Raw genomic sequence first — 13567 nt, 5'->3', positions numbered from 1 at the left:
TCATAGGTTCTGCCAAGCTCCATGGTCTCCGTGCTGCTGCTTACCTGTACCCAGGTCCTTGTCACTGAGCCACCAGGCACTGTGTTTCCTGCCACTGCATGGTGGCAAATTTGGGGAAGATGCCTCTCTCCTCCCCTCCACTCTATGCCACGTGCTGTTAGTGGGGCCCTAGAGCAGATCTGTTTGTGCCCTGATACACAACACAATTACTGAAATGGCTCCATCAGCACCCCACTCCCCATCACACAACCTTGACCACTGGACGCTGGTGTGAGACCAGTGGGGACTAAGCTGGGAGACAAGTACAAGTGATAGAGACCATGCTGAGCTCAAGAATCACACCTCCCCGCCCTGCCTTCCTTTTTCTCTTTCTCCTTCTTCTCCTCTCTACCTCACGAACTCAACCTAAGACGGTTTTATTGGGTCGAATCCTGTATGTCTGATTCTCCTTTCTCAGGAGGGTTTCTCCTAACTGGCTGAGAGTACGCATTCAGTAACTGTATGTTGAATGGTTGGTTGGTTGAATGGATAAAATACTGCATCAGTTCTCATGCCAGATAGTTTCTGGTGAGCCCACGTCACATATATCTGGATTTCATTTAGACTCAAGCTGCCATCCTCGTTAGTTAGACTGGTATGATTCTCCTCCATTTTACGGATTAAAAAACTGAGGCCCAGAGAAGTTAAATCACTGTTCAAAGTCACACAGCTAACAAATGGCAGAGCTGGGATTCAAACCCAGGCCTAACTGATGCTCAAGTCCTTTCCTCTTTCCACTCCACTCTCTACACAGAAAGACATGGGATCTGTGGTTAAAGAGGTGCATGACTCTACCTTGTGCAGGAGCTACTTCCCTGGGTGCCGCCTGTGGGGTAGGGCCTCCCGGACAATGCTGGCACTGCCTGCTTCTCCGTCGCACCCTTAGATGTAACCAATCCACGCTAAAGGTCCCACCCCAGCAGCTGGTTTGCCTGCCTGTCCTGGGGAAAAGGATGGCAGCTCCGTCAGCTGAGCCTGATTCTTCCTGCTCGTCAGCCACTCGCGCAGTTGCATCTCAGAGGCCAACTCTGTTCTGTGAGGCCTCCTGACCCCACTGGCTACCACATCCTTTCCCAACTCCCTCTGGCTCAGAGCAGCAGCAGTCCTGAGCAATGTCTCCAGAGCTTCTGGAGAAGATGGGTCAGCCCTTTGGGGTCAGTTCCACTAGTGGAGCAGGAAACCTTTGGGGTCAGAAGTTCCCATCCCACTAGCAAAAGAGAGTCGTGCCTGCCACATGGGCTGAGATAGGTTTCATAGATCTCAAGCCACAGTCCCCTTGTCCTGAGCGTGTGCTCTGCCCCACTGACAGGCTTCTGACCCAGCCCCTGGTTTTCCCTTCCACCTCTTAACTCTCTCAGCAAAGCAGCTTTGTTGGCTGGGGCCTTGTCTCCCATCCACTAAGGTTCCTCCATGACTCTCTCCAGATGGGCCTTGATCCCTGTGCTTTTAGCCTGTGATTTTAGCCTACAGGCTCCTATAGTGTATTCTCAGCCTGAGATGACCAGTGCCTTCTTCCTGCTTCTGGGGCCAACACTTTGGGTATTGATTTTTGCCCAGAAAATCACTGGTTGAGCTTTGGAGTTTGGACTGCTGGTCCCTCTCTCAAGCCTGAGTAGTCTTGGCCTTAAATCACTGCCTGGCAGAGTCCTCATCTGGACAGAGCTGAAAACCGTGGAATTGATTTCCAGTGGGATAGTTTGGAGATGTCCTGTTACAATGGCATAGGTGGGGCTTCTGTAAACCTACAGATGCAGTTCTGTAGACTGGTGCGAGAAAATGCACAGTAGTCATACCAGACTAGCATCTGGCCTCTGCCCTGCAAGAATCAGCAAACGAGAATTGGAGATTAGTTTCACGAGATTGTATGCATATGTGTGTGCCTGTGTGCATTTTAATAGAGGCATTTCTATCACTTTTATTAATTATAGGAAACATTTACTCAAATTTATTGGGTGCCAGGCACTGTGGTAAGCACTGATGCATTTGCATATATTAACTGTTTTAATCCTTATCACTATAGGTGATAACCCTATAAGACAGGCACTATCGTTATCTTCATTTTATTGATGAAGCAACTAAAGCACAGAGAGATTGAGTAATATGTTCAAGATCACACAGCCAGTAAGAGGTGCAACTGGTATCTGAACCCAGTCTTTGTGATTCCCATTTACATTTGATTATTAAAGTCTCAAAGATACTTGTGACCCAACAAGGCTATGGGACTTCACCCAAGGAGAAGAAGCCCAAAAAGTGGGAAAGAAGCTTGATTGGGTCAAAGTACAGGGCAAGGGAGCATTAGAGAAATTGGCATCTACTATTGGCCAGCAGCACTCGCTCTCAGGACTCTGTATATGTTTTCATTTCCTCCTCATGAGAACCGTGTGGAGCAGCCTCACAATCCCCATTTTACAGATGAGTAAAGTGTGGCTCAGTGAGACTCCATCATCTGCCCACGGACACTTACATACTAGCACATGGTGGTCCGAGTTTCAAACCCAAGTCCTTTTGAATCTCATCTGTGAGGGATGAATCTTCCTATCACGGACTTGCCCACCATGGACAGCGGCAGTGGTGTGAAAAGAGACCCTGTGCTTCTCTTCCATCTCATCCTGCCTGTCTGCTCTCCTCCCCTGCCCTCCACCCCACCCCATCCACCACAACTATCCCTCTTCACTTGCTGAGGATTAAGTTAGGAGAACAAAAATGAAATGAACACCGCTCTGCTGTCCCATCCCTGGAGACGCCGACTTACAAGGTCTGACGCTGTTGATGTTCTATCGATTTCCCCTCTAATTGCTGCAGCTATAGATCTATATTCATTTTCTGTCTCCAACTTCCCTTTTGTTAGCTCAATCAGCTAAATGAAGGGTCCATTTCTCACTGCTCCTGTCCTGAAAAGCCAAAGAAGTTTCAGATGAAGATCTCTCTTCATAAGTCAGTGAGGTCAGCAGACCAGGGACAAAGAAGGTCGGAACTGGATGACCTCTTTTGAAGACTTGGCAAAGAACAAGACTGGAAACAGAAGGCCCAAGAGACAGACCCAGTTGGCAAATTTGTTTCCTATTCATGCAAAGTCTGAAGCAGGTTCAGTGGCTCTCCAGAGCAATTCCCTTCTAAGCAGTGATTTAGGGATTTGGTGGGCTTCCACCTTTTGACTCTAGCATCTTAACACGTTTGCTGTGGCAGGAGAGAGGGCTGGAGAGCCATTTGGGGGGTTCTCACTGCATGTTCCCTGAAGTGCTATACATTATTTCTGCTCACAGTCTTGACCAGAATTAGTCACATGGCACCACCTCATTTCAAAAATTCCCAGGAAGAAGAAAAGAACCTGATATTTATAAGTTCTAGTAGTGTCTACCACAATGGTTCAGCCTCTGAAAAGAGGGTTTATTTACAGACATTCTTATCTGGGGCCCCAAATTTTCAACCCATCATAGCCCATCTTATATCTTATCTTTATTCCTTTGATGGCAAGCTTAATTCACAATCCATCTCTGTCTTCACTAGATATACTTCTCAGCCAGTAACTGGTAAGCTATGATTCAAGCTCATGACTGTCTCCAAAAGGAAAACTCACATCTTTTCCTGTACATTAGACTACCTCCATGGGAAATGTCCATGTCCTCAATGCATTTCTGCTATTGTTGGGACAGCAATATTGAGGCATACATTAAAGTTAGAATGGCTCAACTGCAGTAGCGAAGGGCTTAGTTTATTAAGTGAGGCACACATAGTTCAACTGTTGACTCTGCCATTTTTTATTTAGGTGACCTTAATTAAATGGCTTAACCTCTAATTTGCACATCTGTAAAATGGGAATTGTAATAGTAACAGTTCAGAGTAGTTATGGTGCCAAGTGCACTAATGTAGTTAGTAAGGGTTCAATAAACAGCAACTGCTATTAGTATTACTATAGATTTCTAGAAGTCAATATCTAATCAAGAGTTTGATAATGTGTTTCAGACTCAGTTCGAGAGATGCTAGGAGAGGAGGGAGGGGGAAGCAGAAGCATTTGGAGATCTTAATTTTCTGCAAGCTCCAAATAAATTGCTGGGCAATTAAGCTGTCAAGAAAGCCAGGATAGCGAGAACATTTAAGCATGTACCTCAAGAGTAATGGGGCCTGGAGGCAGGGGTAGATAGCTCTCTGAATACAAGGAAAGGGTTAGGGGTATGCAGAGATAGCCTCTTTGTTCTGAAACCTTGAACTTGAAGTGGCTCCTGTGTTGCTTGAATTAAATATTCACCATGCTTGTAAAATGCACAGCATAGTCCCAGGCCTATAGTTGATGCTCAATAAATAATAATAATTATGATGATCATAATTATGATTATTATGCTACCCCCAAAAGTTGGCACATTGATGTGGGAGACCATAAGAAGGCAGTTATCTCTGAAGAGACTTATTCTATGAATTGTTGTTCCCCACCTGCATCTTGTTAGGGCACTCTATTCAGAAGCAAAATCTCCCTTAAATAGTGTGAGTTTAAAACTAAAAAATGCACTGCTCCAGATCTTGAGGAGCTTATAGCCTAGAAAGGGAGTTGGATATGGTGCAATGGCAAGGTGTGTGGAGCACCTTATCCTAGACTGTGCACATCACTAGCATTACCTCCAGACCTCACAGTAGCCAAACAGGTAGATCTTATTCTCTTCATTCTCTTCAGATGAAGAGAGTTGAGCCTCCCTTTCTTTAGCCTTAAAATGGGTACAAGAAACTTCACTGACTTGCTATGAAGATTAGACACAGCAACTATACAAGGCATGGGATAATTCCGGGCACAGCGATGTTATGGAAGATGATAGGTGAGTCTGCAGAGAATGACCAGAATGTGTCTGTTTATTTGCTTCCTGTACTAGGAAGGTATGTGGGAGGGGTGGGTGGTGACCCAGAAGTCTGATAGCTAGAGTATTGTATAGAAGCGGTGTGTCCAGTGAACTCATAGGCACTGGAGGAGGATGGGGAAATGAAGGAGAGAATGAGTGAGTAAATGGGTGGGAGGGAGGTGATATGAAACATGCCAGATCATCCCCAGGGAGGTGAACCTCAGACCCTACAGGGGTGTGAGTTGAAGCTGCTGCAGGGCTAGGGCCTGGTAGGGTATGGGACAGCTTTCCCTGTTTCATACCTCCACAACCCCCAACCATGACCAAGATAATCCACAATTTACATCCAGTTCCTAGCCTGAGATATAAGGACTGTCTGCAACTTTGGTTTCCTATGATTCCCTTAAGTCTCCTTTGTAACCAACCAGATCCAGAAGTCAATGTGCCAGATATAAGCCTCAGGTGGGACTACTCCAAGTCTCCCCACAACCTACAACTTCCTCCTTCTGTATCATTTAAGGCTGTAGGACTAGAATCCTGCCTATCATTCCCGTGAGCAGAACTCTGGGACACAACACGCTGAGTGTGATCCAGTACCATCAGCTTCTCTGCACACGTTCTGCTACATGTACACATCTCCTTCCTCTCTGCTCCCAAATATTTGACTCAAGGTGACATACTTATAGGACCACAGGAAGACCTTTGAAGGAATAACAGGAACACATGCTTCTCAGGGTTAGCTGGAGATAGCTACCTGTAGGATGGACTTTTTGGAAGCCCCTTCAGTCCAAAATACTTCCTTTTGTCTGTGAAAGGTCTATAAATTCCACCACTGAGGATATTTTAATTTGAATTAAGAATCCTTTAAAGGGAAAATATTTCTAATAAGGGTCACACATTATCAGAGTTGAGGCAAGCCTTAAAAGGGGGAGCTGCTTGATGAGGTTGCCTATGGCAAAGCCAAGTCAGAACGCGGGAGGCTGGAGAGAGAAAAGTCAGTTTATCTTTCATAAGTCCAGAACCATGGAGAGTTCCTTCCCAGCTAGAAGCAATTTCAGGGAGATTTCCAGATCTGCTCCATCTCCTGCAGGCACCATTGCCTTCAGGCCATTGGACTCTCTGGAGAAGAGTTCTCTAACAGAGACATTAGACATCGAGGTCTTCATTCCTGAGAAAATGCAAAGGTCTCTCCTCTGGATAGAGTTAGAGATTGGCTTGGAGTTTGTGCTTGAGAGATCAGATTGGGACGTGAGGACACAGAAGCCCTCCCTGGATTTATCTTGATGATGATGATGATGATGCTAGTGATGGTGGTGATGGAGATGGTAATAATATTGAGAGCTAACATTTATTGCCTATTTACGATGTGCCAGGTACAGTTTTATGCACTTCACATGGATTAATTGACCAAACACACAGAATAAGTCTAAGAGGTGGGGACTGTTATTATCCTTATTTTACAGACGAGGAAGCTGAAAACACACGTTCAGGGCTTCCCTGTGCCACCGCATCACACAACTCCAAGGATGTCTCTCATTCTCACTTGGTCTATGCGAATGGCGCCCCCTGGAGGTATATAGGGCACAAACTGTACAGTCAGTCTGCAGAGAGGTGAATTAACTTACCCAAGGTTGCAAAGCTTAGAACCAAGGAAATGTAGTTCTAGAGCTCTAGTTCTTAACCACTGTACTTGATGGGACCCTCTTTATCAGAGATTTCAGGTAAATGTATGGTAACTTGATGGATCAAGTGGTATCTTAAAATTTTATTTTTAATCTTCATTTGTTGCTAAAAGATGAGACATACTCTATTAGCAATTCAAAGCAATCAATACAAAGTCAAATTTTCCTCCCAACCCCCCCCCCCATCTTTATATTCTCCCTTGTGGGTGTCTCTGCTCCACGCACTTCCATCAGTGCCCTACTGACAAGAGATAGGAAGGGAAGAGACAAAGCTAGACTGACTTGATTATTATTTTGGGGGGGGGGTGGGTGTTGATATAGGAAGAGAAGACAATAAAGCTTGAATTTCAGAACAACTTTTTGGCACTCAGAATAGCTATCCCCCTGGATCTCTCCCATCTGGAGGGATGAGATGCGGACTCCATTGTATACACAACTTCAGAGTATATTTAAAAGAGTTTAAGAGCGGGGCTTTCAGAGTCATTAAATATCACCATGACCTGGTCGACCCCTGCCAGGAGGACAAAGCAAGCATCAGCATATTATATCAAGAGCATGAAGGTTTCTGGTCTCATTTTATGGACTTTGAAGATTGTGTGGCACTTCTGAGAACTTCCATAACCATAACCATAGCAGCAACTGCAAGGACATTGCTAACCAAGGATCATTCAGCCTAGAACATTCCTCCTAATCTTATAAACACATGCATATTTTTCTTTTTTTCTTTATCAAAATGAGATCGTATTATATTTTGTCCACAGTTTTTCTGCTCGACACAGTTACATATCATGTGCGTAACCCATGTGTCAGCACAAAAAAACCTACCACTTCTTTCTAATAGGGGTGTGGTTGTCCATTGTGCAGCTGCACTACAATTTTCTGTCAGATTCCTGTTGATGGATATTTAGATTATTTCCAATTTCTTTTATTTTATTGTTGCAAGCAATGCTATTACAAGTGTTCTTACATATATCTTTTCACCTTGCACTAGTATTTTTGTATAAAGAGAAGTTGCTGTGTCAAAGGATATGCAATTGGTTGGTTTTAATGATATAGCCAGATGGCATGAGAAACAAAGGAGATGTATTTTAGTATGAGGGTGGCGGCATAATGGCTTGAGACATGATCATGAGGAGCAAGGAGAATGCTGACCTGAGCTTTCGTACCTTAGCAGAATGAGCAGCCTGGACTTGGGAAGATCTCAGAGGCAGCAGTGTCTTCTGGAGAGCGGGGTGGGGGGTGGGGCGCGGATCTCATTCTCACTTAAGGCAGGAGGTGCAAAGAGTGTTCTGGGAAAAGTCTGAGCATATAGGTAAATCTGTTTAGGAACCTGGCTGGGAAGGACAGGGAGAGTGGGAGCTATGAGGTTGGATCAGGCCTAAGGGAGAAGAGAGCAGTTTGGGAATGAGAGGGCAGAAGAAAACAGAGATAGGAGGTGAGAGAGGGTCCTTCATCTGTAAGGTGGACAGTCACAAATGACAAGGCTGAAAGGATGAGGAATCATCTGGCTACAAGATTCAGTGGATGTCAGGCAATAGTCCCTGAATGGTACCTAAGGTTTAATGACACTTGCAAAATTTGGATTTAACACAGGGTTTGTCTTAGGTCTGATTCCCTGGAAACAGAGCCTGAGGAATTTGGATGCATATGATTTGTTGAGGGAGGGCTCTTGAGGAAAACCTGTAAAGGAAGGAGGGAAGCAGGACAGGACCGCAAGGAGGCAGTGGGGACAGGGGAGCAGAATTCTCTCATTCCCATGAACCTTGCCCCACAGTGGAACAGCAAGAATGACAGTGTGTGGAAAGACTCAGATTTCTTCAGGTGAACAGCTTGCCAAGGCCTGGCTTGGGCACACATTAGAGAAACACTTGTTTTGTGGAGGAGTGGCTGTTCTAAGAACCGAAGGGCTGGTGCTGATGTGGAGCATCTGGACAGGCTATCATTGGGGCGGGTCACTGCTTCAGGGCTGTGGAAGGAGATCCAAGAGCCCTACGGAGCCTAGAGAGTGTGCAGTGAACTGCAGACAAGGTACAGTTGGGCATCCCCTTTCCTGCCCTGCCCATGTTTTATATCACTGGAGTATCTCACACCTACTGATGCCCTTGCTCCCTGGAGGTTAAATCCGTGAGCACTGGAGTCAGTGCTGGTCATGCATTCAGACTCTGCCTCTTTCTAATTGAGTGACCTTAGGTGAATGCTCTTACCTCTCTGAGCCCCATTACTCTCATCTGAAACATGGATGAAATAGTAATCACGTCATTGAGTACTTGTGCAAGTAAGATGATGACTATGAAGCACCAAGCCCATAGTCGATGCTCAATAAACGCCGGTTGCATTTACAGTTGTATTTTAAAATCAGTGTTATTGTCATGCCTAGAAGTGTCTATGCTGGCTCTCTTTTTTGCCTATGGGCTTAAACACAAACACCCCATAAAAGGGTTTCTCTCCCTCTATTCCTCTGGGAATCTTCCCAAGTTCTGCTTCCTGATTCTGCTGGTCCAACTTGCCTGTTCCTTATTTATGACTGATCACAAGAGATTTGCATTTTTATGATCCACCCGGAGTTGGAAGGAGACAGGACCAGATGGGACCAAGACTGAGCAGGTGGTTCTACTCTGGAGCTGACCTCCTGGAGAGGTTGCCATCCATCCTGTGTGTAGTGTTCATAGGGGCACGGAGAGGTCAGGCTGGACTCCTACAGGCTCCTGTATTGCTTAGGAATGTGTACGGCTTCAATTAACAGAAAAATGGACTAAAGTTGTTTAAGCAAATAGGGAGCTGTTTTTTTTTTTGTTTGTTTGTTTGTTTTTTTATACTGCAGGTTCTTATTAGGCATCAGTTTTATACACATCAGTGTATACATGTCAATCCCAATCGCCCAATTCAGCACACCACCATCCCCACCCCACCACAGTTTTCCCCCCTTGGTGTCCATATGTCCATTCTCTACATCTGTGTCTCAACTTCTGCCCTGCAAACTGGCTCATCTGTACCATTTTTCTAGGTTCCGCATACATGCATTAATATACGATATTTGTTTTTCTCTTTCTGACTTACTTCACTCTGTATGACAGTCTCTAGATCCATCCACGTCTCAACAAATGACTCAATTTCGTTCCTTTTTATGGCTGAGTAATATTCCATTGTATATATGTACCACATCTTCTTTATCCATTCGTCTGTTGATGGGCATTTAGGTTGCTTCCATGACCTGGCTATTGTAAATAGTGCTGCAATGAACATTCGGGTGCATGTGTCTTTTTGAATTACGGTTTTCTCTGGGTATATGCCCAGTAGTGGGATTGCTGGGTCATATGGTAATTCTATTTTTAGTTTTTTAAGGAACCTCCATATTGTTCTCCATAGTGGCTGTATCAATTTACATTCCCACCAACAGTGCAAGAGGGTTCCCTTTTCACCACACCCTCTCCAGCATTTGTTGTTTGTAGATTTTCTGATGATGCCCATTCTAACAGGAGTGAGGTGATACCTCATTGTAGTTTTGATTTGCATTTCTCTAATAATTAGTGATGTTGAGCATCTTTTCATGTGCTTCGTGGCCGTCTGTATGTCTTCTTTGGAGAAATGTCTATTTAGGTCTTCTGCCCATTTTTGGATTGGGGTGTTTGTTTCTTTGATATTGAGCTGAATGAGCTGTTTATATATTTTGGAGATTAATCCTTTGTCCGTTGATTCATTTGCAAATATTTTCTCCCATTCTGAGGGTTGTCTTTTCGTCTTGTTTATGGTTTCCTTTGCTGTGCAAAAGCTTTGAAGTTTCATTAGGTCCCACTTGTTTATTTTTGTTTTTATTTCCATTACTCTAGGAGGTGGATCAAAAAAGATCTTGCTGTGATTTATGTCAAAGAGTGTTCTTCCTATGTTTTCCTCTAAGAGTTTTATAGTGTCCAGTCTTATATTTAGGTCTCTAATCCATTTTGAGTTTATTTTTGTGTATGGTGTTAGGGAGTATTCTAATTTCATTCTTTTACATGTAGCTGTCCAGTTTTCCCAGCACCACTTATTGAAGAGACTGTCTTTTCTCCATTGTATATCTTTGCCTCCTTTGTCATAGATTAGTTGACCATAGGTGCGTGGGTTAATCTCTGGGCTTTCTATCTTGTTCCATTGATCTATGTTTCTGTTTTTGTGCCAGTACCATATTGTCTTGATTACTGTAGCTTTGTAGTATAGTCTGAAGTCAGGGAGTCTGATTCCTCCAGCTCCATTTTTTTGCCTCAAGACTGCTTTGCCTATTCGGGGTCTTTTGTGTCTCCATACAAATTTTAAGATGATTTGTTCTAGCTCCGTAAAAAATGCCATTGGTAATTTGATAGGGATTGCATTGAATCTGTAGATTGCTTTGGGTAGTATACTCATTTTCACAATGTTGATTCTTCCAATCCAAGAACATGGTATATCTCTCCATCTGTTGGTATCATCTTTAATTTCTTTCATCAGTGTCTTATAGTTTTCTGCATACAGGTCTTTTGTCTCCCTAGGTAGGTTTATTCCTAGGTATTTTATTCTTTTTGTTGCAATGGTAAATGGGAGTGTTTCCATAATTTCTCTTTCAGATTTTTCATCATTAGTGTATAGGAATGCAAGAGATTTCTGTGCATTAATTTTGTATCCTGCAACGTTACCATATTCATTAATTAGCTCTAGCAGTTTTCTGGTGGCAGTTTTAGGATTCTCTATGTATAGTATCATGTCATCCGCAAACAGTGACAGTTTTATTTCTTCTTTTCCAATTTGTATTCCTTTTATTTCTTTTTCTTCTCTGATTGCCGTGGCTAGGACTTCCAAAACTATGTTGAATAATAGTGGTGAGAGTGGACATCCTTGTCTCGTTCCTGATCTTAGAGGAAATGCTTTCAGTTTTTCACCATTGAGAATGATGTTTGCTGTGGGTTTGTCATATATGGCCTTTATTATGTTGAGGTAGGTTCCCTCTATGCCCACTTTCTGGAGAGTTTTTATCAGAAATGGGTGTTGAATTTTGTCAAAAGCTTTTTCTGCATCTATTGAGATGATCATATGGTTTTTATTCTTCAATTTGTTAATATGGTGTATCACATTGATTGATTTGCGTATATTGAAGAATCCTTGCATCCCTGGGATAAATCCCACTTGATCGTGGTGTATGATCCTTTTAATGTGTTGTTGGATTCTGTTTGCTAGTATTTTGTTGAGGATTTTTGCATCTATATTCATCAGTGATATTGGTCTGTAATTTTCTTTTTTTGTAGTGTCTTTGTCTGGTTTTGGTATCAGGGTGATGGTGGCCTCATAGAATGAGTTTGGGAGTGTTCCTTCCTCTGCAATTTTTTGGAAGAGTTTGAGAAGGATGGGTGTTAGCTCTTCTCTAAATGTTTGATAGAATTCACCTGTGAAGCCATCTGGTCCTGGACTTTTGTTTGTTGGAAGATTTTTAATCACAGTTTCAATTTCATTACTTGTGATTGGTCTGTTCATATTTTCTATTTCTTCCTGGTTCAGTCTTGGAAGGTTATACCTTTCTAAGAATTTGTCCATTTCTTCCAGGTTGTCCATTTTATTGGCATAAAGTTGCTTGTAGTAGTCTCTTAGGATGCTTTGTATTTCTGCAGTGTCTGTTGTAACTTCTCCTTTTTCATTTCTGATTTTATTGATTTGAGTCCTCTCCCTCTTTTTCTTGATGAGTCTGGCTAATGGTTTATCAATTTTGTTTATCTTCTCAAAGAACCAACTTTTAGTTTTATTGATCTTTGCTATTGTTTTCTTTGTTTCTATTTCATTTATTTCTGCTCTGATCTTTATGATTTCTTTCCTTCTGCTAACTTTGGGTTTTGTTTGTTCTTCTTTCTCTAGTTTCTTTAAGTGTAAGGTTAGATTGTTTACTTGAGCTTTTTCTTGTTTCTTTAGGTAGGCTTGTATAGCTATAAACTTCCCTCTTAGAACTGCTTTTGCTGCATCCCATAGGTTTTGGGTCGTCGTGTTTTCATTGTCATTTGTCTCTAGGTATTTTTTGATTTCCTCTTTGATTTCTTCAGTGATCTCTTGGTTATTTAGTAACGTATTGTTTAGCCTCCATGTGTTTGTCCTTTTTACGTTTTTTTCCCTGTTATTCATTTCTAATCTCATAGCGTTGTGGTCAGAAAAGATGCTTGATATGATTTCAATTTTCTTAAATTTACTGAGGCTTGATTTGTGACCCAAGATGTGATCTATCTTGGAGAATGTTCCGTGCGCACTTGAGAAGAACGTGTAATCTGCTGTTTTTGGATGGAATGTCCGATATATATCAATTAAATCTATCTGGTCTATTGTGTCATTTAAAGCTTCTGTTTCCTTATTTATTTTCATTTTGGATGATCTGTCCATTGGTGTAAGTGAGGTGTTAAAGTCCCCCACTATTATTGTGTTACTGTCGATTTCCTCTTTTATAGCTGTTAGCAGTTGCCTTATGTATTGAGGTGCTCCTATGTTGGGTGCATATATATTTATAATTGTTATATCTTCTTCTTGGATTGATCCCTGGATCATTATGTAGTGTCCTTCCTTGTCTCTTGTAACATTCTTTATTTTAAAGTCTATTTTATCTGATATGAGTATAGCTACTCCAGCTTTCTTTTGATTTCCATTTGCATGGAATATCTTTTTCCATCCCATCACTTTCAGTCTGTATGTGTCCCTAGGTCTAAAGTGGGTCTCTTGTAGACAGCATATATATGGGTCTTGTTTTTGTATCCATTCAGCCAGTCTATGTCTTTTGGTTGGGGCATTTAATCCATTCACGTTTAAGGTAATTATCGATATGTATGTTCCTATGACCATTTTCTTAATTGTTTTGTGTTTGTTTTTGTAGGTCCTTTTCTTCTCTTGTGTTTCGCACTTAGAGAAGTTCCTTTAGCATTTGTTGTAGAGCTGGTTTGGTGGTGCTGAATTCTCTTAGCTTTTGCTTGTCTGTAAAGCTTTTGATTTCTCCATCAAATCTAAATGAGATCCTTGCCGGGTAGAGTAATCTTGGTTGTAGGT

Source organism: Balaenoptera ricei, chromosome 1, assembly GCF_028023285.1.
Source record: "Balaenoptera ricei isolate mBalRic1 chromosome 1, mBalRic1.hap2, whole genome shotgun sequence".
NCBI classification, from domain to species: domain Eukaryota; kingdom Metazoa; phylum Chordata; class Mammalia; order Artiodactyla; family Balaenopteridae; genus Balaenoptera; species Balaenoptera ricei.
This window is presented reverse-complemented; position numbering follows the sequence as displayed.